This window comes from Ptychodera flava, chromosome 11, assembly GCF_041260155.1.
Source record: "Ptychodera flava strain L36383 chromosome 11, AS_Pfla_20210202, whole genome shotgun sequence".
NCBI classification, from domain to species: domain Eukaryota; kingdom Metazoa; phylum Hemichordata; class Enteropneusta; family Ptychoderidae; genus Ptychodera; species Ptychodera flava.
This window is the reverse complement of record NC_091938.1, coordinates 23,779,270-23,806,531: the sequence shown is the minus strand read 5'-3', so window position 1 is coordinate 23,806,531 and position 27,262 is coordinate 23,779,270. Positions and strand designations below refer to the sequence as shown.

Sequence of the window (27,262 nt, the reverse complement as noted above, 5' to 3'; positions counted from 1 at the left end):
TCCCATGGTAAATACATGTTGAATACATGCATTTTCCCTTACCAATGAACAAGTAAAATTTTAACAAGAGCAAGTATGAAGTTGAAGCTAATTTAAACTTTCATGAAACCTTTTGTGTTGTTTACTTTTACAGGCAATTTTTATAATATACTTTTGTTACAAATTTCAGTAGCGTGGGAAATCAAGCACACAAATGAACAATCATTCAAATCTGAAATGTAAACCTACACTACGCCATACAACTTAAAAAGTACAACTTACCTGTGCCTGCTCTTTAGGTGCTTGATATGATTGGTCACTTCAAAAAATGTCATGTAGTGACCACTATGGACGGCACTGAGAGTTGGGGTTGGTAGCTTGTTCCCCATACTCTTAATGCAACTCATTAGAGTTGTAGCCTTGATAGGGTTTATTGAACAGTGAGTGCACATTGGAAAAGTACATTTGGTGAATTCCAACATATATGTTCTCCTCACACAATGTCTTTGGAGAAATATATACTCTTTTCGAAGCCTTTCCAGGGCTGGTGTTGCTCTGATTTCACGGATTCCCTTTTTAAATACCTTTTCCACATTTTCATGATCATTGTATGGTGTGTTTGTTTTCCTTCAAGGCACAGAAACTGGTATTACAGGAAAACCATCGTGATCTTTTCTCCAAAACTTATTCAACATTGAAATGGCATTATCAAACACATCTGCATTTTTTTTTCAGTTTTTTCTGCCTCAGATAAATAACTCTGCTGACATGGAGGTTTACTTTCTCCAGGTAAAGTATTAGGGAGAGTTACAGACACCAACATTTTAGAAAGGGGGGACCATTCTGCATAACTGGTCGTCTATGACAGTTCTCAACTGTTGGAAACATAAAACCATCTGTTCCAAAAGTGCAGCCCTTTCTACAGCTGTCTGAAGCATACCTTTAGAAATAGTATTTAATCTAAGCTTAGAAACGTTTGCAAATTGTTTTTTAGATCAGATACTGCTGTGTAGATGGCGGTTTCATTTGTTGATACTGTTGTTGAACCCTTTCTTTTAGGGTAAAGTTGTATGTAGTCCGCCATGGTCTCCATGTATAGAAAATACGTCGCTGCTATTGTCCACAATGGGGACATGAACGATTGGGCACCGACAACATCGGGGTTAAAATTTCCGATGGACCGAGTTCTAAATCTGATAGGAAACTTTGAATCAATCGCAGTCGGCTCTCACTAGTAAATGCATCCTGTCGTGATTGATCAAAACGAACGCCACTGGTATTCGGGGCTTTTAGGGTGTACCTTCCGCATTTGAAATGGGAGACCTTCCTGACTACGCTCATCTGACTCACGATTACCAGTAGCCCTGCGTACGATGCTGTGTGTTCCGCTACAGCTAATCGCCCCGCTCATGTGGTGAGCGGGGCGATTAGCTGTAGCGGAACACACAGCATCGTACGCAGGGCTAGATTACCAGCAACACGTTCATCGGAAAAATATTTCAAAATACCGGTAGACTGTTTCGGCTCGACCTCCTGGGACAAAAAAAACTCAACCAAAGATCGTCGGTCATTTTTGAATTTGGCATGCCACAATTTCGTTGCGCTCTCCTGTACATCAGCACGGGATTTTCCCTGTTGTTTTTTGATATTTAACTCCAAATCTTGTTCGTTAGTTTCTGAAAGTCGTTCGTAGGGCATTTATACATTGTGTGAGGAGAACATATGCGAGAAATTCGAACTCACCAAATGTGCCTCACTGTCCAAACCGCAGCCGCTCAGCGTTTCTCAAGGCTAAGTAATGTGTGCGCACGTGCACGTACACACCGGAAACCACCGCGTCCAAGACCCCCATTTTGTAGCGCACATCTCAAATCTCGTATGCTAAAAAACTTCGACCGGGTGGCTGGATCGATTTTAGTGTACAAAAAGCAGCCTTGAAATCGTAAAATTTGCCAAAAAAACGTTAAATCGTTTTTGACGGCACAGAAATTAATTTGGTCAAAAACCCCCCACCCCCAAACTTAAGCAATTAAGTTTTTTTTCAAACATCGATCTTTTGACGGCGTCCCTAAACTAATACGCATTGAGAAATGCCGCCCATGACACGACGTACTTGCCGCACTGCATGTATTGCATTGTATTGCCTGAATGTGGTTCAATGCAGGACAAAATTAGAACATATGCACCTGCTTGCAAGTGACATTTATCATGATATTGCAAACATTTTAGATTTTAGCAGACTGCAGCACTTTATGCAACATTGTATTTCATCGTCACAAAATGCCACGTCAATCAGTTCTGTACAGACAATGGCACTACAGATGCAAAAAATTCGAGAATCGATCCAGTCTACGTTGTTGGTAACACAATACAGTTAGGCTAATGGTCATTACGTCGCATGTTATTTGGAAAGTGTTTACGGGTGACCATTTAGACTCTGTCGGGTTGCATTCTTGAGAGGTCCCGCTGGACTTTGAACAGTATCTGCTTTTTGTTGGCCCTTTGAAAACACTAATTTCACAGTCAGAAGGTCTTTTCTTTGAACATGAACTCATTGGGCTGCTCAACGATCATATACGGGCATAAGTATCCGCTGACCTCCCTCCGAGCTCAGACATTATCTCCGTTCTGTGGCGGAGCAGGTCGTACAATTTGCATAGTTCATTGCGCATGCTAAGTAGACATCGCCAATATAACCTACAAGATTTTTTCGCTTTACCTTGTATGTAAAAGAACCTTATTCTTGGGTACCAGTCAACTCGCACTTTTTCCAACCCGCCCATAATCAACTCGCCCGATGCCAACTCGCCCGATACCAACTCGCCCGATATTATTTTGCAATTTTATGATTACCTGGTACGCTAGCTCTGCATGGCAGGGCTGTGTGTTTACCGGCGTTATGCGGAGGCCGTATAACGCCGGTAAACACACAGCCCTGCCATGCAGAGCTACTGGTACGCTTGCTGCGAATCCGTAGCCTTTGCCACTCGGGTAGCTTGGTCATTGGAGTGGAAGAACATGTCAAGGAGTGGCAGGGCTCGTTTTCGCAGCAACTGGTACGCATAAAACGTTATAGGCCTATTTCTAACATAGAGAACCACAGGTGCTGCTTGAAATATGTGCCAACACGGAAAACTTTTTATTTGCGAACTTCACGTTTTGCAAATCTCTTGAAAGAATAAATTTCGTTCGGCTTCTTTACGTATAGGGATAGTTACTGCGTACTGGCTCACTTCTTTAGGAACAGCAGGACCGTCTTTCACGAGTTACTGGCCTGGCATGACATGAAAATAGCTGGCCTTGGGCCATCGGGTTAGCTTACATGGAATCTACGCACAACACCCTATCTCAAAACAACGGGCGAGTTGGTATCGGGCGAGTTTGAATCGGGCGAGTTGGTTCTGGGCGATTTGGAAAAAGTGCGAGTTGACTGTAATTCTGTTTTACTTTACCAACCCTTTAGGAAGCTGAGGAAAAACCCTGTCGCCAAATAGAAAACTTTCCCCTGAAAGGAATTTATTTATTTTCCTACAACCAAATACCTAATCAGTGATATTTGAAAAGTTGTACGTTACGGTCAACAAGCAGAGAGAAAATTCTTCTGTACTGATTTCCTGTATTATTATTATTATTATTATTATTATTATTATTATTTTTATTATTTTGTGGTTTCCAAAGCTTACATAAAACGAAAAAGACTAACATTTTGACAGGACAGGAAACGCCAGCTGAAAGCCATATTAGAGGTGTTGCTAAACACATATTTTCCGCTGCAAAAAGTTTTAATATTTTATTAAAGCTCGGCAGACAGACATTTTATGAAGTTCACAAGCTTAATTTTCAATTTTGATAAGAGGGTCAAAATTATCTCCATGGCAATTAAGCAAATGTTTACAACGAAAACATCACGAGATTTCTAAAAGTTAACAGAATTTGCGAATAGAGATCACTTTCGCAATTTCCGAAGTTATTTTGTGAACACTTGTCAAGGAAGTGTTCGAAGATTAAAGAAAACTCCTCCACGGCTTTCATTTCATTCTCTCCATTGTACAACATACATTGTGACGCAAATAGATACCAACTTTCCGATGCTGCTCGTCGAATTATGAGATAAAAAAGTTGACACAAGAATACCTTGAAAAGATTACAGTAGCGTGTAGTTGTGACACGAAAATAGTTTGCAGCAATCTGTACTATCTGACCGCACCAGCTAAGCGTGTAACAAAATTATTTAATTATCTCAGAACTGAGTAACCTGCATTATAGCGTTAAACTCCTATTTTGTTAAGAAACGACGAAATCATCTCTATTCCAAGCATTCTTCAATATGCTCACGGCCATCTATTGTCTTCAGTTTCACTTTGCTGCAATCTGCAATATCTGACAATCTATGACTCGGCTCCGAGTAACCTTCACTAACGTTAAAACTCCGTCTAGGCTAAAAAAATTACCAATCCGTCTGAGTCTGCAGCATCCTCCAATACACTCAGGACTCTATGAAAGTCCACACATAAGAAAAGTCAATCACTTTGCAGCTATCTGCAATATCCAACATGTTAAGTGTAGGTACAAAAATTATTTAAGTCTCAGCTCGGAGCAACTGCACTGACGTTAAACTCCGTCAAGGCTGAGAAATTACTGATCTATCTCAGCCGTAGCATTCTCCAATACACTTAGGACTCTATCAAGTCCACAGATATGAAAAGTCAATCACTTTGCTGCCCTCTGTGCAATATCTGACAAGCTATGTATAGTACAAAATGAAATAATGTCTCAGCTCAGAGCAAACTGCACCAAGGTTAAAACTCCGACAATGAAAACAAATTTCAAATCTATCGCAGTCTGTTGCATCTACAATAAACTCAAAACTGTATCTACAGTCCATACATACAAAAAGTCAATAGTTTGAAGCCATCTGCAATATCTGACACGCTATGTATAGTACAGAAATTATAAAAGGTCTCAGCTCGGAGCCGCAAACTGCACCAAGGTAACAATTCCGACCATGTAAAGAAATTTCAAATCTATGTCAGTCCGTTCATCCACAATAAACTCAGAACTCTATCTACAGTCCATGGATACAAAAGTAGTTTGCAGCAATCTGCAATATGCAATACGCAGTGTGTATGGAGAAACGGTCAAAATGTCTCAGCTCGAAGCAATTTGCAGTAACGTTAAAACTCCGTCCAGTCTACGATATTACAATTCGATCTCAGTCTGTAGCATTTTCCAATACACTCAGGACTCTATCAAAGTCCACAGATACGAAAAGTCATTCACTTTGCACCAATCTGCAATATCCGACACACTATGTATAGGTACAAAAATTAGTAAAGTCTCAGCTCGGAGCAAACTTCACTATTGTTAATACTGTCCAGATTAGGAAATTCCTAAAATATCTCGGTCCGAGCATTCTCTAATAAACTAAGGAATCTATTTAATGGGCACCGTTAAGAAAAATCTTTCACTTTGCAGCAATCTGCAATATCCGACACACTATGTATAGGTACAAAATTAGTAAAGTCTCAGCTCGGAGCAAACTGCACTGACGTTAAACTCCGTCAAGGCTGAGAAATTACTGATCTATCTCAGTTCGTAGCATTCTCCAGATACACTCAGGACTCTATCAAAGTCCACAGATATGAAAAGTCAATCACTTTGCAGCAATCTGTAATATATGTGTAGTACAAAAATTATCAAATGTCTCAGCTCGGAGCAAACTGCACTGACACTAAAATTCCGTCAAGGCTGAGAAATCACTATGTATCTCAGTCCGTAGCATTCTCCAATAACTCAGGACTCTGTCAAAGTCCACGGATACGAAAAGTCATTCACTTTGCAGCCAACTGCAATACCCAACACGCAAAGTGTAGGTACGAAAGTCTCAGCTCGGAGCAAACTGCACTGACGTTAAACTCCGTCAAGGCCGAGAAATTACGGATCTATCTCAGTTCGTAGCATTCTCCAGATACACTCAGGACTCTATCAAAGTCCACAGATATGAAAAGTCAATCACTTTGCAGCAATCTGAAATATATGTGTAGAACAAAATTATCAAATGTCTCAGCTCGGAGCAAACTGCACTGACACTAAAATTCCGTCAAGGCTGAGAAATCACTATGTATCTCATTCCGTAGCATTCTCCAATAACTCAGGACTCTGTTAAAGTCCACGGATACGAAAAGTCATTCACTTTGCAGCCAACTGCAATACCCAACACGCAAAGTGTAGGTACGAAAGTCTCAGCTCGGAGCAAACTGCACTGACGTTAAAACTCCGTCCAGGCAAGGACATGACTAATCTATCTCATTTCGTAGCATTCTCCAATAAACTCAAGACTCTATCAAAGTCCACAGTATGAAAAGTCAATCACTTTGCAGCCATCTGCAATATCCGACACACTATGTATAGTACAAATTATCAATTGTCTCAGCTCGGAGCAAACTGCACTAAGGTAAAAACTCTGACAATGTTAACAAATTTCAAATCTATTTCAGTCCTTTGCATACACAATAAACTCAAAACTCTATCTACAGTCCATGGATACGTAAAGTCAATAGTTTGCAGCAATCTGTAATATGCAATACGCAATGTGTACGAGGAAACGGTCAGAATGTCTCAGCACGGAGCAAATTGCAGACTACGAAATTGCCATTCTATCTCAGTCTGCAGCATCCTCCAATACACTCAGGACTCTATCAAAATCCACAGATACGTAAAGTCATTCACTTTGCAGCCATCTGCAATATCCGACACATTATGTATAGGTACAAAATTATCAAAGTCTCAGCTCGGAGCAAACTGCGCTAACATTAAAACTCTGTCCGGGTTAGGAAATTACTAATCTATTCCAGTCCGCAGCATTCTCTAATAAACTCAGGACTCTATTATATGTCCACCGTTACGAAAAATCTTTCACTTTGCAGCAATCTGCAATATCCGACACACTATGTATAGGTACAAAAAAATATAAAGTCTCAGCTCGGAGCAAAATGCACTCACGTTAAAACTCTGTCCAGGCTAAGAAATGACCAATCTATCTCAGTCCGTTGCATCTACAATAAATTCAGGACTCTATCGAAAGTCCACAGATACGAAAAGTCAATTGTTTGCAGCAATCTGCAACATGCAATACGCAGTGTGTATGAGGAACGGTCAAAATGTCTCAGCTCGGAGCAAAATTGCAGTAACGTTAAAACTCCGTACAGGCTACGAAATTACCATTCTATCTCGGTCTGCAACATCATTTAATAAACTCCGGACTCTATGAAATTCAACGGATACGAAAAGTCATTAACTTTGCAGCAATCTGCAATATCCGACACGCTATGAATAGTACAGAAACAATAAATTCAGGACAATCTAAAGTCAACGGATACGAAAAGTCAATTATTTGCAGTAATCTGCAACATGCAATACGCTATGCATATTACGAAACGGTCAAAATGTCTCATCTCCGAACAAACTGCACTAACGTTAAAACTCCATCCATGTTAAGAAATTACTAATCTATCTCCGAGTCAGTAAGTAGCACCATCCAATATGCTCGGCACCCTATCTATAGTCAACATTTAAGAAAAATGCTAAGTTTCCAACAAACTGCAAAATCCAATACACTGTATAGGCCTAGGACGAGTTAAAATGTCTCAGCTCCGAGTCGGAGCAAACTGCAGATAAAACTACGTCCAGGCTTCGAAATTTAAAATCTACCTCAGTCCGTTATATCCTCCAATAAGCTCACATCTCTCTCTACAGGCCAGTGATACGAAAGTCAACCATTATTGCAGCAATGTGCAAGATCCAATACGCTGTATATATGACGAAACGGTTATAATGTCTCAGCTCGGAGCATACTGCACTAACGTTAAAACTGTTAAAACTCCATCCAGGCCAAAAAAAAATTGACAAATCACTCAATGCACGTTCGGTTGCATCAACAATAATCTCAGAACTATATCTAAAGTCCATGCTTACGAAAAATTTAATCACTTTGCCACAATATCCGACATGCTATGTGTAATACATAAAGGACAGTGTTGGAAACTGGCCAAAATATTTGCCAGACATCAGGACTGGTAACTTTCAAAACTTGCCGGTCCTGCCAGAAAGTTGCCTGTCCTGAATTTTTGACAAATCCATTCATTCAAAAAACACAAAACCATTAGTACTTCAAACTGTAAACAACTTTATTTTCAACATGAGTATTAACTATGATCTTACAAACAAACTGTTCTGAATTCCACTGTTTGAAATGAATTCTAATCCGGACTTGAATACAAAATTTCTACAATAACAATGCTGATAACACTCTGATTAATTAATTAGTTAATTCAAACACACTTTGCCCATATCGCTCAAACAGTTAAAAGGTTTCACTGTTACAGAGATATTTTATCTCAGACAAAGGTTAATGAACCTAGCGGTCATCGACACCAGTAACATGGTTAATTAAAACACAAGATCTCATTATAAGTCGATATGCATACAAACCATATTTTAGGCAAACGCACAATACGCTAATTCCATTTTACGAGGATGTTTACGGAAGTCTGGAATATATTTGAATTATATTAAGAATTATGAAGGTAGTCAATTACGTTTGCATATTAATGGAAACCTGTCAATTTAAGATCAAGACCTGCATTGATGTTTACGATTGGATGTATCATTTTATCTTTAATTCATGTCTATCGTATGATCAAAGCCACGCCTTAAAGATAACGTTTAAAATCCCATTCTAAAACAATACAAGTAAGATTAGATTGGAATAGAGAGAGAGGAACACAGCGGACCCAAGACATTAGACTATGGGAGAAGCGTATCTTGGGCGATGGCAACTGTCAAGCTTGTCTACAGAGAATAAAGTCTATGTAGTACCAACGAACTCTAAACGTCTCGTGTAGTCAATACACTGAAGATCCCCAGGTTACCTTTCGGCAGCCAAGGCGAGTACAACACATATAAACTCCCCATGAAAGATCGAATAGTAAAAGGGTGAACGGAACGTAACTACTATGAATGAAAAACTGATAGTAACATCACGATAGCGGTTTTAACAACGGGAAACATTTTTTTAAAAATTTGTCTCCATTTTATGCCACTTTATCGTATAAAACCAAGATGCAATCTGTCATCGAATTGGTACCACAATCAACCAAACTGAAAAGATTGCTGAGCAATACAGAAAACATCATCTGGCAAAGAAAATCAAAAACTGAGAGAGCTGCCATATAAGTAATCAAAGTTGGCAGCATGAATTGAATAAACCAATACTCTCCTCAGACAATACCTATTTCAAAGGCCGTTTACAGCAAATGTTGTTAACGAAACCATAAACCTGGGAATGGCTAAACACAGAGAAACAAGATTTATTTCTCGAAGCAGCCCTTCACAACATGCTTTTCAAACACCGGAAAGCAGGCACCAATATCGACCCGAAATCTATTACAAAGTCCACGAAAAATTGACACAAAACTGAAAGTTCGGATAATCGATTTAAATGCCTAAAACAAACTAATCGTTGACAGATTAGTACAACATTTACTGTTAACATAACGAGCACTAGCAACGCTCAAAATATGCCCTAAAACAAAAATCCTTATAAGCGTCCAGAAACTCCGGTCGATGCTGGGTCATGTTAATTATAATATGACACCACACACTGGATCGCTCACTATAGAGTCAGTCAATAGTGGCTAACTCTCTCAATAACGAATCTGGCTTCTCCTCCTGGAGGACGAAGATGACTTCATCACACAACCAAACGGATGGGATACAAAACAGAGAGCGACTGATGAAGGAACCCATTTTTGGTTCCGAAACACCGTTAAGACGAATCACTCAATCAACAAACCGGTTTACCGGGGACCCAAATCACATGACTAGGGTCAAGGCACTATCGATTCACCGGTGTCTCACCATGTATTCCACACAAAATAAATGCAATGATCCTTTTATTCACCATATCGTAATACTAAACAATCTTGGTAGAGCCGATGTGTGGAGTTGTCCTCATTTTTCTTTATATCCTTTATATCTTTATATCTTTCCTTTATATCTTTATATTTATAGCACTGGCTGATATCGCGCAAATCTCGCTTAGTGTGAGATTTACTAGTATGAGCGACTTCCTGTTTACCCGTGTTTACATGTCTCGCTTGCATTGCATTCCGGCGTCACACAGTTGCACAGTTTCAGTAGCATAAGCGCGTCGAAGTCCGACATATTGGTATACTACATTTCGTTTAAAACAACATCTAGAAGGAGCTGATCATGATCGATGAGATTACTGGGTATGCCGTATGGGCTACTATCGAGAGCCCGACACACGGACGTGGAAGTACAATTTTCCTCCCGTCCGACTGAAAAGTTACCCGTCTCGGACGGGAGGACGGGCGTAGTTTCCAACGCTGACCTAAATTATCAAAATGTCTCAGCTCGGAGCAAACTGCACTAGTGTAAAACTCCGTCCATGTCAAGAAATTACCAATCAATCTCAGTCCGTCGCATCCTCCAATATGCTCGAGTCGCCGTCTATAATCAACATTTAAGAAAAAACGCCGAGTTCCCAACAGACCCCAATATCCAATACGCTGTGAATATGACGAAACTTTTAAAATGTCTCAGCTCGGAGCAAACTGCACTCAGTAACGTTAAAATATTTCCATGATAAGACAATTCAAATCTATTTCAGTTCGTAGCATCCTCCATTTTGCTCGACACTCTATCTATAGTCAATATTTTAAAGAAAAAACGCTAAGTTTCTAACAAACTGCAATATCCGATACGCTGTGTAGGCCTATATGACAAGACTTTTAAAATGTCTCAAATCGGAGCAAAATGCAGATGAAAACTACATCCAGGCTTCGAAATTTAAAATCTATCTCAGTTCGTTGTATCCTCCTACAAGCTCATAACTCTATCTTAAGGCCATGGATACGAAAAGTCATCATTGGCAGCAATGTGCGCGTCCTATACGCTGTGTATATGACGAAACGGTTATAATGTCTCAGCTCAGAGCATACTGCACTAACGTTAAAACTCCGTCCACGCCAAAAAATGACCTATCACTCACGTTTGGTTGCATCCACAATAATCTCAGGACTATATCTTGGCCCAAATTTACAGAGCAACTCACAATCTAACCCCTAATTGTGTAGCCAGTATGTTCAATAATTATATCCCTTCCAGATCACTTCGTTCTTCCAATCAGAACCTCCTTAAAATTCCCAAAGCACGTACACTTCTTTATCAAAACACTTTGTCTGTTTCGGGTGTGGATGAATATAACAATCTCCCCAAATCAATCATAGCTTTAAGAAATCTTGTAACAACTTTCTGTATTCTATTTACTTGTCTAATATGGAAGACCGGTCACGACATGCGACATGCGAGTTTTTTTTAAAACTGCGACCTAGGAGTTCTTAAACTGCGACATGCGAGTTCTTAAACTGCGACATACAAGTTGCAAAACTAATATGGCGTTTGCATACATGTCATTTCGTTCTCCTCCTAACGATGGATTACAGAGGTAGAGACGAGCTTATTTCTGCATACTTCTAATACACCGTGGGAGAAATAGCGGCCACGTTAGGACTCTTACATGTATGGAAGACCGGTCACGACCTGCGACATACGACCTGCGTCTTTAAACTGTGATCTGCGACCTAACCCTAACCCTAACCCTACCCTAACCCTAACCCTAACCCCTAACGCTAACTAACCCTAAGTTATGCCGTTACAATTTTCCATCCCTTTGCCTAACCTCCAGGGTTGAGAGCGAAGTAAGGCTTTTTACCAGAGAAAACCTAACCTCTAACCCTAACCTAACCCCTACCCTAACCCTAACCCGAACCCCTAAACCCAAACCCTAACCGCAGATCGCAGTTTTAAAAAGTCGCATGTCGCATGTCGTGACCGGTCTTCCATAGTCTGATGCTTCTTCGTAGTTTTTTTGATATTTGTACTTCTGTGTTTTTGGTGTTTTCAAGTTGGTGCTGTAATATGATTTTCTTTTGTCTATTCGACCTCAATGAAAAGAGGTGTTTCATCTATGGAGTTATCGAGTTTAAATAAAGATTAATGATATTAATAATATCTAAAGTCCATGCTTACGAAAAATGTCATTACTTTGCCGGAATATCCGACACGCTATGTGTCTTAATTATCAAAATGTCTCAGCTCGGAGCAAACTGCAGTAAGATTAAAATTCCGTCCACGTCTTAGATTAGTCCGTAGTATCGTCCAATGTGCTCGAGTCTCCATCTATAGTCAACATTTAAGAAAAAAAAAACCGCCGAGTTTCCAACAAAATGCAATATCCAACACGATGTGCATATGACGAAACTTTTAAAATGTCCCAGCTCGAAGCAAACAGCACTACCGTTAAAACTGTCACGATAAGAAATTTCAAATCTATCTCAGTCCGTAGCGTCCTCTATCGGGTGTTGCCAATGACTGGCGACGAGATGGCTTCTGACTTTTTGTAGCCTGTTTGGCCGGAAATCGTAGGCCGGGCAGATTGGACAGTGAATAACATTTATTTGTGTTAGTACAAGAGTCGCCACACAGTTTTAATTGGCTTGTCATATTGCCAAGACTGCGTCTTATATAGATCGTCATATTGCTAATGTCTACCTTGCATGCGCAATGAACTATGCAAATTTTTGACCTGCTCCGCCACAGGACGGAGATAATGTCTGAGCTCGGAGGGAGGTCAGCGGACCCTTCTCTATACGGGACTTGCATCACGGCATGGCAAGCGTTCAGCTACACCTTGAAGCCCCCCCAGGTTGTTGTTTTTTATTAATAGAGCATGCGCATTACAGGAAACCCTCCAAGTTCTACAGAAAAGACTGCCCAACTCACATCAGATACTGATTCCTTAGCCGTACGCATTTTGAATACATTTTACGCAAATAAAAACTCAGTTGCGTAAAATCATACGCAAGTTTTGAAATTGTCACGCAGGCATGTTCGATGTCTTCATGAAAAATGGTTACGTGATTTCAGCTGGCTCCACTACGATGCCAAAAACAACCAAATGACTTGCAAAGTATGCATAAAGCATAATAATAAACGAAATACGATGACCCGAGACAACATGAATTTCCGAACGAGTACACTTACTCGCCTTGTAGACTGTAGGTAGGACCATAAAACCGCAGCACTCATGGAATCTGCGAGTTCGAACTTCGAAACAACAACACGGGTATGGCACGTAATAAAGTGTATAATCGTTTTGAGAATGACCCCCTTTTTTCAACAGCGACCCACTTTTTGAGCTTCCATGGGCCCTCAGACCCCACTGATGCAAAAGCTTGGCAGAACACTGCAAACATTGAAGTTTTTGACATTTGCACTTCACAAAATTCACACCAAACATGAGGTTTTTTGACATATGAGCAATGCCTGGATAGTCAAGATTGATAAAATAATAAAGTCCCCACCACAAATGGCAAGTTACTATTGATACTAACCTAAGTGAAGCCATATTTGGTGGGAGGTACATGGAAGATAAATGTGAGATTTTTGTCATGACCCATATTGGCTAGCCAAGATATTATCCCAGGAGAAAATAAACAAACAATGAAGTTCCCTGTGACCTCGCCAAGCCTAACTTTACAAAAATCTGTATACTTGTAACTTGGAGTTATTTTTCGCCTCTCTTCAGCTGCCCAGTGGTTTGTTTCTTTTAGCAGGACCTTTCAGCACAGGTCATTAGTGGAGTCTAGGATGAAACATCACCTTAGGGTGGTCCATAGCGTAAAGGTATGCAGAGTTGTGGCACAGCCTCTGGCAAGCAGGGAGTTGGATATACCTCCAACTTGCATGTACGAGTGGGTAACCACCAAATATCAGTGTCGCCATCACTTGCAAATACGATTTGCAAGATTTTTGTGTTGAGGTCAGCGGTGCTTCCTCCACCTTTGATTTGCAGTGAAAATAACTTCGATTGTTCGTTTATTTTTCAGAATAATGTTTCATCTCAATTGACCCATGAATTTGTTTATATTGTCATGGCTTTCAATCAAGGGAATAGTCTGTTTGAAAACGTGATATCTATTGGTACTTTTGTGAGAACAGAATACCATAGCGGTCTTGGAACAGTAATCAGGAGGCACTGGCGTTTAGTGCAGATTTCATTGGATGGCTTCACTCCAAAAGTTCACTTTTTTGTGTTGACTCTGTGATCTCAAAAGATATGAATAATAGGGTTATTACATTCCACACAATCAAAATCTAACAATCTGTAATCTTGTGAAAGTCTGGCTGGAGGTCATCCTACGTAATCAATTTGGTGTTCATAAACAGAGCATCAGTTGTAGTGTTAGTTTGACTGGGTTTTTGTGTGAAGTCCTTTACACCAGTCTGCACATTTTTTCAGTTTTAAAGCTTCATTGGCCATTTCATTTCATTTCAAATGATTGTTAGTGGTATGCCTGTGTCTTACATGGTACCTAAAAGTAGGTACTGTAGCTGCATGTTGAAACAGTGGGCCGGCTCATTTTCAGACAAAATTGTAATTTTTGAAGTACATTATACTTTAAACCATCCAAGTAGAAAATAAGATAACAAGCACAATATAACAAGATTAATGTAATCCTCCCTTTGAATCTTTTTAAACTTCTGTCCATCTGTACCAAGGGCACCTGAAAGTTTTACTAATTCAACTCCAAAACAGTTAGATTATGTAATATTGATATTTCTAAATTACCTTATTACTGTGCATTCACGTACATGTATACTATGAATGGTCTTTTGATGGATATATCCAATCAACTGGATTAAGTGGAGTTAAAGATGAAAGTAATCACATTTGGTGTCAGGCCTAGTTAGAACTTGCAAAAATCTCCAAGCTGGAAAGTGAACTTTAACCCCGAGGGAGTATGAAGATTAGTTTACAAATTACCTCATCAGGGGTACAGTTTACATAGGAAAAAGAAATAAACCTCACACCATGGATGATAAACGAATTATGCAAGAACATGTATGTATATGTGTTTGTAGTTATAAAGATGATTGTTTAGAAGTACCTAGGAATGATAATTTTCTCCAAATTGGCAATAGGCGTGATTTTCGAACAGATGTCCTTGCAATGAATGGGCTAAGTCAGTGATTACATGTGTGTAGAACGTGGAAATATTAACAAGAGCAAAGAGAGTATAATGTAGAATGTCTTGTAGCCAATCGGCAGATCGTCCATGTAGCCGACACGAACACGAAGTGTCTGTTAGGGGTACCAGAAACAATGAAAAATAGTAAAGAATGAGCTACAAAATCACTATCAGTTTTAAGTTGAAGGTAGAATTAGTCTGTGCCTTTGTATAAAATACTATAAAAATAGTAGAAAGTGAGCAACCAGCTGAAAGTTAGTGGAGGAGACCTTAACCGCATATCATTTGCATCTCATTGTCGGCTACATGGACTGTGTGCCAGCCAAATCGTTGCATCTCAGATTTTGAAGCTTAATAAATTGGCTGTCAATGATGCTATGAAGCATTTATGCCAAGGTTTTGGAGATTTTTGTAGTCTATCCAGTAACTTGTAACCTAAATTCACCGTCACAAATGTGCCCAATACCTGGATCTAGTGCTTGTTTCAATCTTCACATTCAAAACTGATGTTTTAAGTTTGAAAAACAGGGCTAGATCCTAGAGTAGACGATACATCATGACATTGTCATAGAAGGTTGTAAATTTGTTTGTTGTGATACCAAATGCTCCTGAAATTAAAGGGAGAAATTTTAGACAACCCCCTTGCTGTGCACACGCGCCTCTCTCAGTGGCAGAGAAAACTAGCAATGTGGTGATCGGTGGTATACATTTAGGTGACCTTTGCTCCTTGTTGAGATCATGTTGCCACTGATTGGAGGATGGGATTTTACTGCGGTTTGTATCTGTTATGTAATACCTTCATAGATAAGAATGGATATAATCAGCTTTCATCACAGATACCTTTAACCCTTTTCCTGCCGAGCGCCCTTGTCCGTTATTCTCCCAAGTCAGTAGAAAACCGCCCCATAATATGTGCCTGCAAAAGATTGGCTCTCCTGCATGTTATCCTGCCAGGCATTTTGGCAGAAATCGCCCATTTTCAGGGTAGTTTTAGCCGTACTTATACGTGTTAGACTTCGATAATTTCTACATGCCCGTAGACAGGGGAAGGAGCTCAAGGGTTGCTGCAGAAAAAAATTGAGGTCACCGGCTTTGTTTGCCCCTGGGAGTGCGTCATTTTATTGCCGTTTCATGTTTATTTTTTCGGAAATAAACTCCTTCAGTATTACGTACGTCCGCTAGGCACAAACATCACCTCACTCGTCTGTTAGTCAGAGACCCTGAGGGTCGTGCTAGGGGTGCAGCAGCACCGTCAAACCTGTCCTGTTTCCCCAGGGTAGGGTCAATTGAATACGTACCTCCAACGACTTGGCAGTGTAGCACAAAAACTACGTTTTTGCCGTTGTATTAACGACATGGCTGAGCCATTGAAGCACAGCTTTACGTAGTTTTGCCAGCTCAGTTGGGAGTTGGCTTACGAGTGTTACCGTTCATTACTGACTTAATCGAGTGGTCCTCAGTCAGGTACGGGTTTGTACCGACATGGCTTGGGCTGCAGCTAACCAGTGATAACCAGTCACTACCCCCAAGTCTTCAGTTCACTTTTGCGATGCACGGGTGCAACGCAATATGCTTCCATTGTTCTAGCCATCGACGTGTCCACATGCTGGCAGCCATATTGTACTGCTAGCTGGTTTGCATAACAAAAGCAGTCCCTGCTAAATGCAGACGGTATCCCCGTACATGTAGCATATTGACCTCATGTGCCCTTTTGAATTCTCTGTACGCAAACAGCGTACGCGTAGTTACCAATGCATCGGCAAGAGGATACGTTTGCCTGCAAACCAGAGCCAGTACTTCGGACGGTGGAATAAATAAAAAATCCAAAGCTACGTCCATTGAATGGCACGGCCAAGGCAGTGAAGGACGTTGCCTGGCTTGAACTTGCAGAGCTGAAGCCCAGCTTAGTACGTCGGACACCAGTTTGTAATGGTATTTCCGAGTCGTTCATATCCGTTCCATGGGAGGAACAAGTCGAGCCGTCCCGTCAAAAATACGTTCTCATTTTCAGTCACGCACAACTGAATAAGTGACTTTCGTCTCGCACCATCGGCATATCTGCCAAGTCGTTTGCAAGAGGTAGCCTTCTAGATTAGCATTGCCGAGTTGGTCAAGTTCGGCAGCAATCTGTATAGTGCCAGGCAGCCAAGTACGTCCAACTCTGCCAGAAAACGTCACCATGCTATCCTGCCAAGTCCGCTAAAAAGCGGTAAAAAAAAACCAGCCCCCCTCGGGTGTGGGGGACTGGCGGACAGGTTTCTGCACCTTTCCCTGTCCTTGGACTCCCTGTGAACCCATTTCGAGAGCAACGCCGTTCCTCGCCCAAAACCTGTCCTCGAACGACCCCTAGCGTGAGCAAGGGTTTGCTACACGTAGTTCCGTCGACTAGGCAGGAAAGGGGTACCAAAAAGTAGCCCGATTTCCACCGCCTTAGGAGGATAACGGCCGTGGCTGCTCAGCTTCTAGCTACACCGAATTTCAAGCGGATTTTCACCGACTTGGCAGGAAAAGGGGTATAGTACAAAATCATTGAACTCTATGTTCCATTCCAATGTCAAAGGTCAATAGGAGAGGGAGACAGTTTTGAGGAGCAAAGTTCAACCAGGATAGCAAATGCCATAAAACGATGATGATGATAATGAAGAAGGAAGTGGGTGGGGGGTTGTTGATACATTCTCCTGTTGTCAAGTTGTTTCAGAAAACAAAGGAAACTCTAGGCATTCTTGAAACACTTCTGTGATTTGCTTCTGGTTTATGTTCATTGCTGCTATAACTATCTGATCTGATATCTCAATACCTTACCAGTACTTATTTCTTTCTTTTATGTACTATCCAAATATCTTGAAATTGCCTTTAAAATCACTTTCTGTTGCCAATAATGCTTTGATTAGTTATTAAGTAGGTGTTTATATCTCATTGTCAAATAACTGTAACTCTGAAATTTATTGTAAATGGTTGATCCCATGGGATTCTGACTGAGATACACATTTGAGAGGAGCATCAGAGTTGGTGTAAGTGAGTCAGTTGTCTCGTCAGATGTAGCAGCTTGGTTGTGTTCTGAGAATTTTCCGAGGGGGCACTTCTGCCCCTCAATTTAGTTCGACTTCAACATTCATGTAAGTGCACAGTATATCCAAATGAAATTATTCACGGAGATTAGGTTAGGATTATGCGAATTCCTTGTTGACTGCAACTACACTGCTAGACAGAGACCCTGGAGCAAAGATCAACTTCAAAACTCTCCTTCACTTCTTCGCTAGCAGTCACAAGATAATAGCTTTACTTTTGATGCTATTTTCGCTAGTTTTGTTCTGGAAAATAACATGGATCTGCAAAGGAATTTAGCATTGCTAACATAACTTTGCACACATATAAAGTGTCACAGTCAACAAATGAATTCTCGCCCTTACTAAAATTGTAGATTAACACTAAGACAGACAGACAGTGTCGACAATATGAGCTCTGAGAATTTGTACTTGAGCTTTTGAGTAAAATTGTATTTACTTCCAGAACAAAAATGATGATAAAATAAAAAACATCTAAAGTGTAGTTAATGGAGCATTAATCATTAGATTTTAGTATTTTCTATGCTCTGCATAGAGGAGAAAGCTGTGGGCATGTCCTGGCGTGCAGTGCTGGTTGCTATGTATACAGGAAGTGATCCAGGAATTTCTTGACGACAATGCTGACAAGGACATGTTATTGTTTTCCCCTCATGTTCTGTTCGGAAACACTGGATTGTTAGTTGGCTGTGTGTGTGGGATATTGGATAACAGTGTTAGGAAGTTCTAAAGACAGATTACCTGTGTCTGGGTCTTTTCATTGCTCTTTAGACGGTCCCAAGGTTTTGTGGTCTCGTCTTACAGAGGTGCTGCTGCAGATCCTGTAATTGGCGATAAAGAGACACTAGATATATCTATAGGAGTAAAATTTCTTTGCAGACAACAGGCCAAATATGATACAGGTGAAGTAACATATGCCATAGGGAAATGCTAGTGATAGGGAATTATCGTTTTGCACCATTAATCATCCAGTTTACAGACTTGAAAGTTATTTTAGACGGGGTTTCAGTCAATGCTTTCATTGATACCGTATCAGAATGTACTTGCAGTGGAAGGCCTTCATGCACATACCTCGCAGCCTTCTGTGACACATTCCTCCGTCAAACTTTCCAGAGAGCACAAGTCACCAATGTCACTATAGTTGATGTATGCACGCACATTTTTCACTTTTCCTTGTGAATTTTGCTGTTTTTTTTCTCTCACTGACATTTTCAAAAAGAATTCATTCCATTTTCAAAAAGAATTCCTGCCAGGACCATTCAGAAAATGGACTGCCTTTTGGAAAACATTTGAGCAGTACAATACAGTGAACTTCAGCTTCAGTTTTATGTCATTGGCTTCTGACTTTGTAGTTGGTTCGGGAGAGGAAAGAAATGGTTTTTCTGACTGTGTGTGGAATTTCCAGCCCCTTCATCCCATTTCCCTGCACACAGTTCTAACTTTGCCATGAAAATGAAATGGTTGCACCAAAATGATGGTGAAAAACCCAAAGTGATATAGGTTCTGTACATAAAAGGATTTGATCACTGTGAACAGTTATTTCAATGAGTAGCAGTTAATATGAATAACCTGACTTCAAGAGAAGAAAGCAAATTCTAATACTAGTCATACTTTGTACACACAGATTTCTATATATATCCAGAGTAGAAAGTTTTTAATAGATAGTAGGAAACTTGAATTCTGCTTTATGATAAGGTCAGGATATAGCCAAAAGTAGAGGACAACAAAATCATGACTGCAACACATTTGCATATATGTTATACATGCTAGAGGATACAGTGGGAGGGGTGGGGGGATGCTGTTTCATTAGCAATTAAGAACTATGCCATCATTATGTAATCAAATGAATGCTATATGAAGTCCAAAACTTCACAGTTATAATATGCTAATCACCAATACTTTGATAGGATCTGTACCACACACCAATCAAATTTGTCACAGTGCCTGAATACTTCGAAAGTTGTGGCATCTCTGTAAAAGTTAAACTACTGACAATGACATAGACTTTTTTTTAAAGTTAAACTACTGACAATGACATACTTATGTACAGTGTATAAATGAATTCATTCATTGATTTGTTCATTTATTTATTTATTTTACCTTGCAATGTTGGTCTGCAATAACATGAATAAGCTTAACTTAGTAGTGTCATTTTGGTTCTCTAGTCACTGTTCCAGGGTTGCCCATAATGTACTATACAGGGATACTCTGTAAATGTTGTAGGGGTGTCCACGGTTGGTGCTATTCACAAGTGTACATTTACTGCCATTAGCATGGTCTGCTTTCATCCCTATCTTCCAGTGTATACAAATGTAGGCTCACCCATTCTATTGTAAACATTACCAATGTATCAAAATTTCGGTGGTGTCAACTCAAAACTGCAGTCCATAATCCCAGGTCATTGCATTCATTCTCATCATCCTAAACATTTTAATTTTCTTAGTCTGTCACTTCAAAGTGAAAGTTTTCTCCTTTTAATCAATTCATCTGGAGAAACAGCTGGTAAACAATCTGCATCTATTAAGTTGTAAATCTTAATTTAATTGGTCAACCTAGACAGGCAGAGGTAAATCAATGAAAGATAAATCCTAACCAGTACAAGAACTGTCTCTAAAGCACTTTAACAATACAACAGCCAAAGCACTTGAAGTACAACAGCCAAATTCGATGACCCTTGTGTTCAGATAGTGTTGTGTATCTGATAGATGGACATGAACATTCCAGGATAGTAAATAACCTGCACTGGGGCTTTGCTATTCGCGCCTAGGGCAGCAGCCTGCGTGTTCTGTCAAAGGGCACATCTGTGAGTGGTATCATGTAATTTCGCTTTGCATTTCTGTGTTTGTTACTGTAAAACCAGAGAAACAGAAGCTGATATGTTTGTTGATATGTCAACAGTAACTTTGCCTACTCCCCCCCTCCCCCAAGTTTTCTACACACAGTAATTCTCAGATTTCAGAAGAGATAGTAAACTGTAATGGATGTACAGAGTTTTATTGAAGTGAAGTTTGTAAACAATAATGTGAATTTGCCATTCATATTTAAAAGAGGTATTATAGTCAGAGAAATACCATATGAAATACCAATAGGTATGATACCCATATTTAAGCAAGGTAGTACTCTTAGTATGTATGAGGACATCTTACAGCTTAACAGTATCCTTTACAGTCAAAGCAGACAAAATCAGCATAAAAATTAAAAAGTATGTAGAAGAAGATCAGTCTTCTGTGACATAGATAGTTCACATGGTCAAGTCAGTTAAAATCACCGTGTTTATGTTTTCTTCAGCGAGGCAATTGTCAGCAAAAATCAGGTACTTCAGTAACACAGGCATTTCACCAGGTCAAGTCAGTTAGTGTCACCGTGTTTCTGTATTCTTCAGACCTCAGCAAGACTTGTCAGCAAAAATCAGGCACTTCTGTAACAGTTCACCAGGTCATGTGTATGAAATTGTCAAATTCAACATTTGTATATTCTTCTGCAAGACTTGCCAATGAAAATCAAGTTTTAAGGGGTCCTTCAATGGTCATGTTGGATCGACATACATATGTCACACTAGGCTGACCTAACTTGACCTGATAATGACTTATGAACCTGGCAGGGAAGGGCTTATATGTGATTCTAATAGAAAAACACTTACTACTAGTACAATAAATCAAACCAGATATACATGTAATTCTGTTGCTAATGAAATTGCAGTTCTTAGGAAAATTTACACACAAGTACGTACAGTTCGTGCTTTAGTGCAAACCAGGTCAAGGCATCATCAGATGCGTTCTATACTAAGAAACTTGCAGGTTTATGAAATCGTGAATCCTAATTCGAAAGCAATGTGTGCACAATGAAAGTGTGTATTTTCTGAAATACTGAGCCAAACTTTGCCGATAAAACTTCTGCAACCACAAAACGGTAGAAACATATAGTGGAAATGTGTGCTATATTCCTTTTCTTCAGCCTTGAAAAATATTTACATTGTAACCCACCCCTTCTTCAACCAATGTGTGTTTTGTATTATCTGAATGCACTCTACCCTGTATTCATTGCAACATAGCAAGCCTTTGACTTGAAGTCCTTGAGGGCAAGATTTCCCATTATCAGCATACCCTGTGAGATAGGTCGCATTATTTATCGAAGCAAAGTGCTTTGTAAGAATATCTGACTTTCATATCACAAATGCTAGCATTAATTGGCTGACAGATAAATTTGACCGGAACTGTGTTTTGATACTGTGTGTTTCTGCTAATGCAATTTCAGATTCAATGTGATTGTAATTGATTAACACTACAGGCCACACTGTGATAAAGTTCTGTGGTATACCGTTGTGTCCTTCAATGGCAATCTTTGTTGTGAAAGTTTATAAGAATGTAATATTTCCCTGCATTTTTCCATGATGAATCATGCAGATACTGCAAGATACCAGTAGATTTGCATTTAATGATGCTGAGACTGAGAGTGGAGGAAGCAATAATGTTTAATATGGGCAGTTATTACTGGAAATATCTTGAGAGCGTAGCTTGTTTTAAGTTTTTCAAAACGAGAAGAACTGCAATGAAAAAGATTTCAGCCATTGAACAACATTGTGTGTACCTCATGGTTTTAAAATGTTGGTTCTAGCGAACTCCATATTGTGAGCTGAGTAGTTCGTCAGTCTAACACAGATTCAAAGGCTGATGAAATTCAAAATGACCAGTTTACTGTTACAGTGTCACTGAACTGTAAAGTTTCAACAATAGTGCCACTGCCACATAAGTAATTTCCAAGCTGACCACCCTTCTCGCTGCATCATCAATTGTAAAGGATCTCCATACTTGCAGAATCCTCTTCCTTGGTATAAAAGGGAAAACACAAAGCCATGTATGTGAAAGTAAGACCATGGAGACTAGCAGACAGACTAGAGTTCCCTATCTGGTAATTGATTGCACATACTTCTCCCCTGGTGATAATTGATGCACTGACCTCAACTAACTAAGTCTCCTCATGGGCAACATCCTTCCCAGCAAATCCCAGCTTGGGGAAGAAATTTCCCTTAATAATCCTTACTTCCAAGGACATCACATTGTTTAATGATGTGAAAGAACCCATACCAGGGGGATTGGCAATGCAAGCTCAAAGAATTTGAAATCCTGTGGTCATTTCAATAGCTTGGTAGTCCATATACTCTGTGTGGAGTGCTCTATGTACACAGACAAAAGATTTTCATGGTGGCATCCTTTGTGTGTGCGGTAGAAAGTAAAAGAGGCAGTCTTGATTCCCTTTTGATACTCCATATTATCAGTGTCTATGTACAAAATACTTTGATAGCATTCATTTCAGTCTCTTCACCCATTTACTGTCAGACTTTAGTGTACTGACGTTATATTGTTCTCTTTGCTTCATTGTACTTGTGTACAGAACGGAAGATGAAAAGGCTTCAATGCTTGTCTGTCATTTAATTTGATACCTGCACGAAAGGCTAACTAGGACAGATGACTTTTGCTTATTAAATGGCATACAGATGGCTTCGTTTTCTACAGCCGAGGCATGAAATTATGAACTATTTTCAAACCGTACATTTTGGTGAAAGAAATAACAGATTATTTGTGACAACACATGACCAGCTTATCAGTCAAACTTGCCATAACACTAGCCTAGATTCTAGTTCGTCCGCTTGCCTCCGTACCTCCGACCCACTCCCACGGAGTGGGTCGGAGGTACGGAGGTACGGAGGCAAGCGGACGAACTAGAATCTAGGCTACCATAACACTACAGCCAGCATCAAGGAAAATCAGCGGCAAGCCAGATCAGCTCCTGTAAACTGAGAACATGACCCAATGTGTCAAGTAGGTCAAAGGTCAAAAAGTTGGAACGCTCCCAATGATCTTCAGCTACTGTGTCCGCAACTACTTCTCATTCAACTTACACACATTCCCATTTTATCTAATCCTGTAAATTTTAATGAAACAAGTATTTCCATTGCAGTAGCCATTGTCATTAGAATATATCGTAGTAGGTTCAACTGTTTCACCGTAGTTCTCACCCACTGGAAATAACATTTTGAACTCAGAGATGATGACCTTCTAAATTTGCCCCCTCATCTGACACTGGCACCCCCCTGAGGTCAATGCTACAATGATCAGCTGTATGTGAATCTTTGAGTGCCTTTGGCAATGTTTTACTTTTAGCATCCAGTCCATCACAATGTGTAGTATCCAGTGTCCCCAGTGCACAATGACCCAGCATTGATAAAGCACAAACTAAGGTAGTGCCCAGCTTTCACAACCGGGCTCAAATAGTCATCCCATGGTATGCAGTAGATAAACCACCACACAGTTCACGATAGCCAATCATCAAATTTGATAACCTGTGGGTAATCAGTACTGATGTTGTATTGATTATCCTATAATGCTTGAATTGTTAATAGCTCAGGGTATTTCACTGTGCATACACCAAATCTGAAAAGCCTAAACAATTGATAAAACCACTCTGCTATCAAGAAATGTGGAATTGAAGTACAAGAACTGGTTAGTTGTCCAAATAAATCACTTGAAACTTTTGATAAGACACTATTGTTTAGTGATTCAGACAATAATTGGTTCATTCCTTGTTTCTGGAAGAGGACGGTGTATCATATTAGGTACAAACAGTTACAGCATGCCTATAACAACGTGATGAATTCTTTAGGTCTTTGTAGTTCCAGCCCGGTTGTCTGACCTACATGTACGTAAAGAGGGAAAGATTAATGGTTTTCTGAGCTGTCAGGGTGGGAGTCTGAGGATGTTTTTTGTGTGGGCATTTTGTATGAGGTGGATACAAAAGTCAGATTGACTGCCAAGCCCTCACAAGGGGAAACCCTTGTCACAAGTCTTGACTTGAGCTGTGTCAGTGTCTTACACATTGATGCAGTGGTGTTGTCACTTGATTGTGAAAATCAGCAGTCAACAGTAAAATGTTACAAAGAAACACTCAAGGACCCAGTCAACCCCAAACATGCCTGTCTGTGTGCATAGCTGTTACAAAGAATTTCACAGTTCTGTAGTACGAGTGGTGCATCCACTTACAGTACAAGGCCATGTATTCTACGATACACAACACACTGTTGACCAGTATTTGAAGCCTTTAAGCAGCTAAATAATGCTTAGTTTAATGTGATTATAAAGCTTTCAAATAACTCAATTTTTTTGCAAGCAGTGCTGATTAAAGGGCTAATAGCTGAAAATTTTGATAATTTTTTTTTCACTATTTTGTTTGAATGTCAACGACAGTTACTTATTCTACTTCCAGTCATCCAAATTAGACATTTATCTGTTTCTTCATGATGTTCATTGTTTTAATCATGATACAAAGCTCTTCAAGCTAAACAGTGCTGAGATCATACACTTTTGCTCAAGAACATGACAAGCAAGGTTTTGTAGTGGATATGTACAGTCTGTCTCCACCCATTTGCATGTACCTCCCTTTCGCTATCCAGGGGAAGAAAAGCCGAGGTGTCCTGGGTTCACTGAGATGGAAAAGCCAAGCCAGACAAAGTGTGTGTTACTCTATTCACAGTTGAAGTAGGGCAGTTCAAAGAGGGGGTCCCTTCACAAGAGAGATTACAAGGTCAGCAGATCAAAATGCATTTGTATGGAGAAGAAAGTGAACACCAAACACCAGCAGATGCAAACATTTGCTACAGAAACATCATTATCACTACTGTGGCATGTTGGTCTGCAGGGTCTTGCTCACCCCCAGGTTATATCACAGTACTTCATTATCACTTCTATAATGCTACACCTCATAATATCATCTAGTGAGACAGCAGGTCTTCGGAAAAAACAATTCCTATCCTATCAAGTCTGTCTGAATGCAAAAGAAGTAACAGGATACGCTTTTACTTTCCTAATAAGCCTTCAACTTTACCATATAACACAGCCATGTAGTTGTGTATGACCATGTCATTACCAATGTAGTGGTGTGATTTGCTGCACATATTAAAAGTTTAACCCAAAGAGTGCTAATGGGGGGAACCATTTGATTTGAAGGGGGTTGAAGAAATAATTGTTGGCAGGTGAAGAAGAAAAAATAATGTGATCCTGCAATGGCCTGACGAAAAAATTAGACTGACGATAGAAAGAAAAAGATTTTCTCTCACAGGGAGGGAAAAAAATTACTGCTGTACCCATTTCCTCCACCCCCAGAAATCAAACAGTTGTCCCTTTATTCAACTTATTGTCTAAAGTTCATGTTATTCTGCCTAGCATAGCCTAGATTGCTTTACCGTCCGCTTGCCTCCGTACCTCCGTCCCCACTACCGGAGGTACGGAGCAAGCGGACGGTAAAGCAATCTAGGCTAACCTAGCAGTACCTGTTACAAGTTGACAGTCTGTGAAACTTCCCTAGACTAATAATTTTCATGAGCTCTCCTTGACATAACTTTGTCATCAGACAACAGACATGCAGTGACCAAAATTCCAGAAAACCAGTGTTGATTCCTGATTCAGTGGCTTACATGTGTCTTCACACTGAAGTATGAACATCATGGAACTCCTAAACTCTCCATGCTACTGAGAAAAAAGGGTTTAAGAAAGAATGGACAGTAAATTGTTACTTTTCCTTCAAGATGAAAGACTGAAAAGTACCATCACATCTGCAGTCAGAAATCTCGTCTCTCAGAAAAAGCTGCTACATAAGTATTGAAACAATGTCAATTACCTCTACACATTTCAAGTACAAACATCATTTGCGTATACCAATCTTGTTCCCAAGGCATTATCACAAACTTATATACATTTTTCCAATATAAAATACCAGTGAGAAAGCTAACTTATTCTATAAGTGACCAGTGTTTGTGACCCTGCTGGTTTGGTGTGTATTGAGCATAATCCTGTAACAAGTACAATACCAGGATGGAGTTAAGATTTTTTAAAAGAAAAATAATGATAGTAATAATAATATAATAATTAATGATAAGCCAATTCAGGGAAATTGAGCCCAGATACAGTATCCTTGTTTTGCCACAGTTTCTGTAGTCCATAAGTTTGGGACTTATCAGTATGAATTGGTTATGGCACCTGTTATGAAGGCTGGTTTCTAAAAATGCCTCCAATGGATAATTTTGTCTATTGGAAATATACACTCTCAGTGTTA

General features: G+C 39.8%; 1 protein-coding gene across 6 annotated transcripts in view; it reads left to right on the top strand.

The window, feature by feature from the left end:
- The window catches only part of LOC139143870 (collagen alpha-1(I) chain-like), a 115,544-nt gene that overhangs the window by 15,300 nt on the left and 72,982 nt on the right, over nucleotides 1-27,262 (top strand). The window lies entirely within an intron of this gene.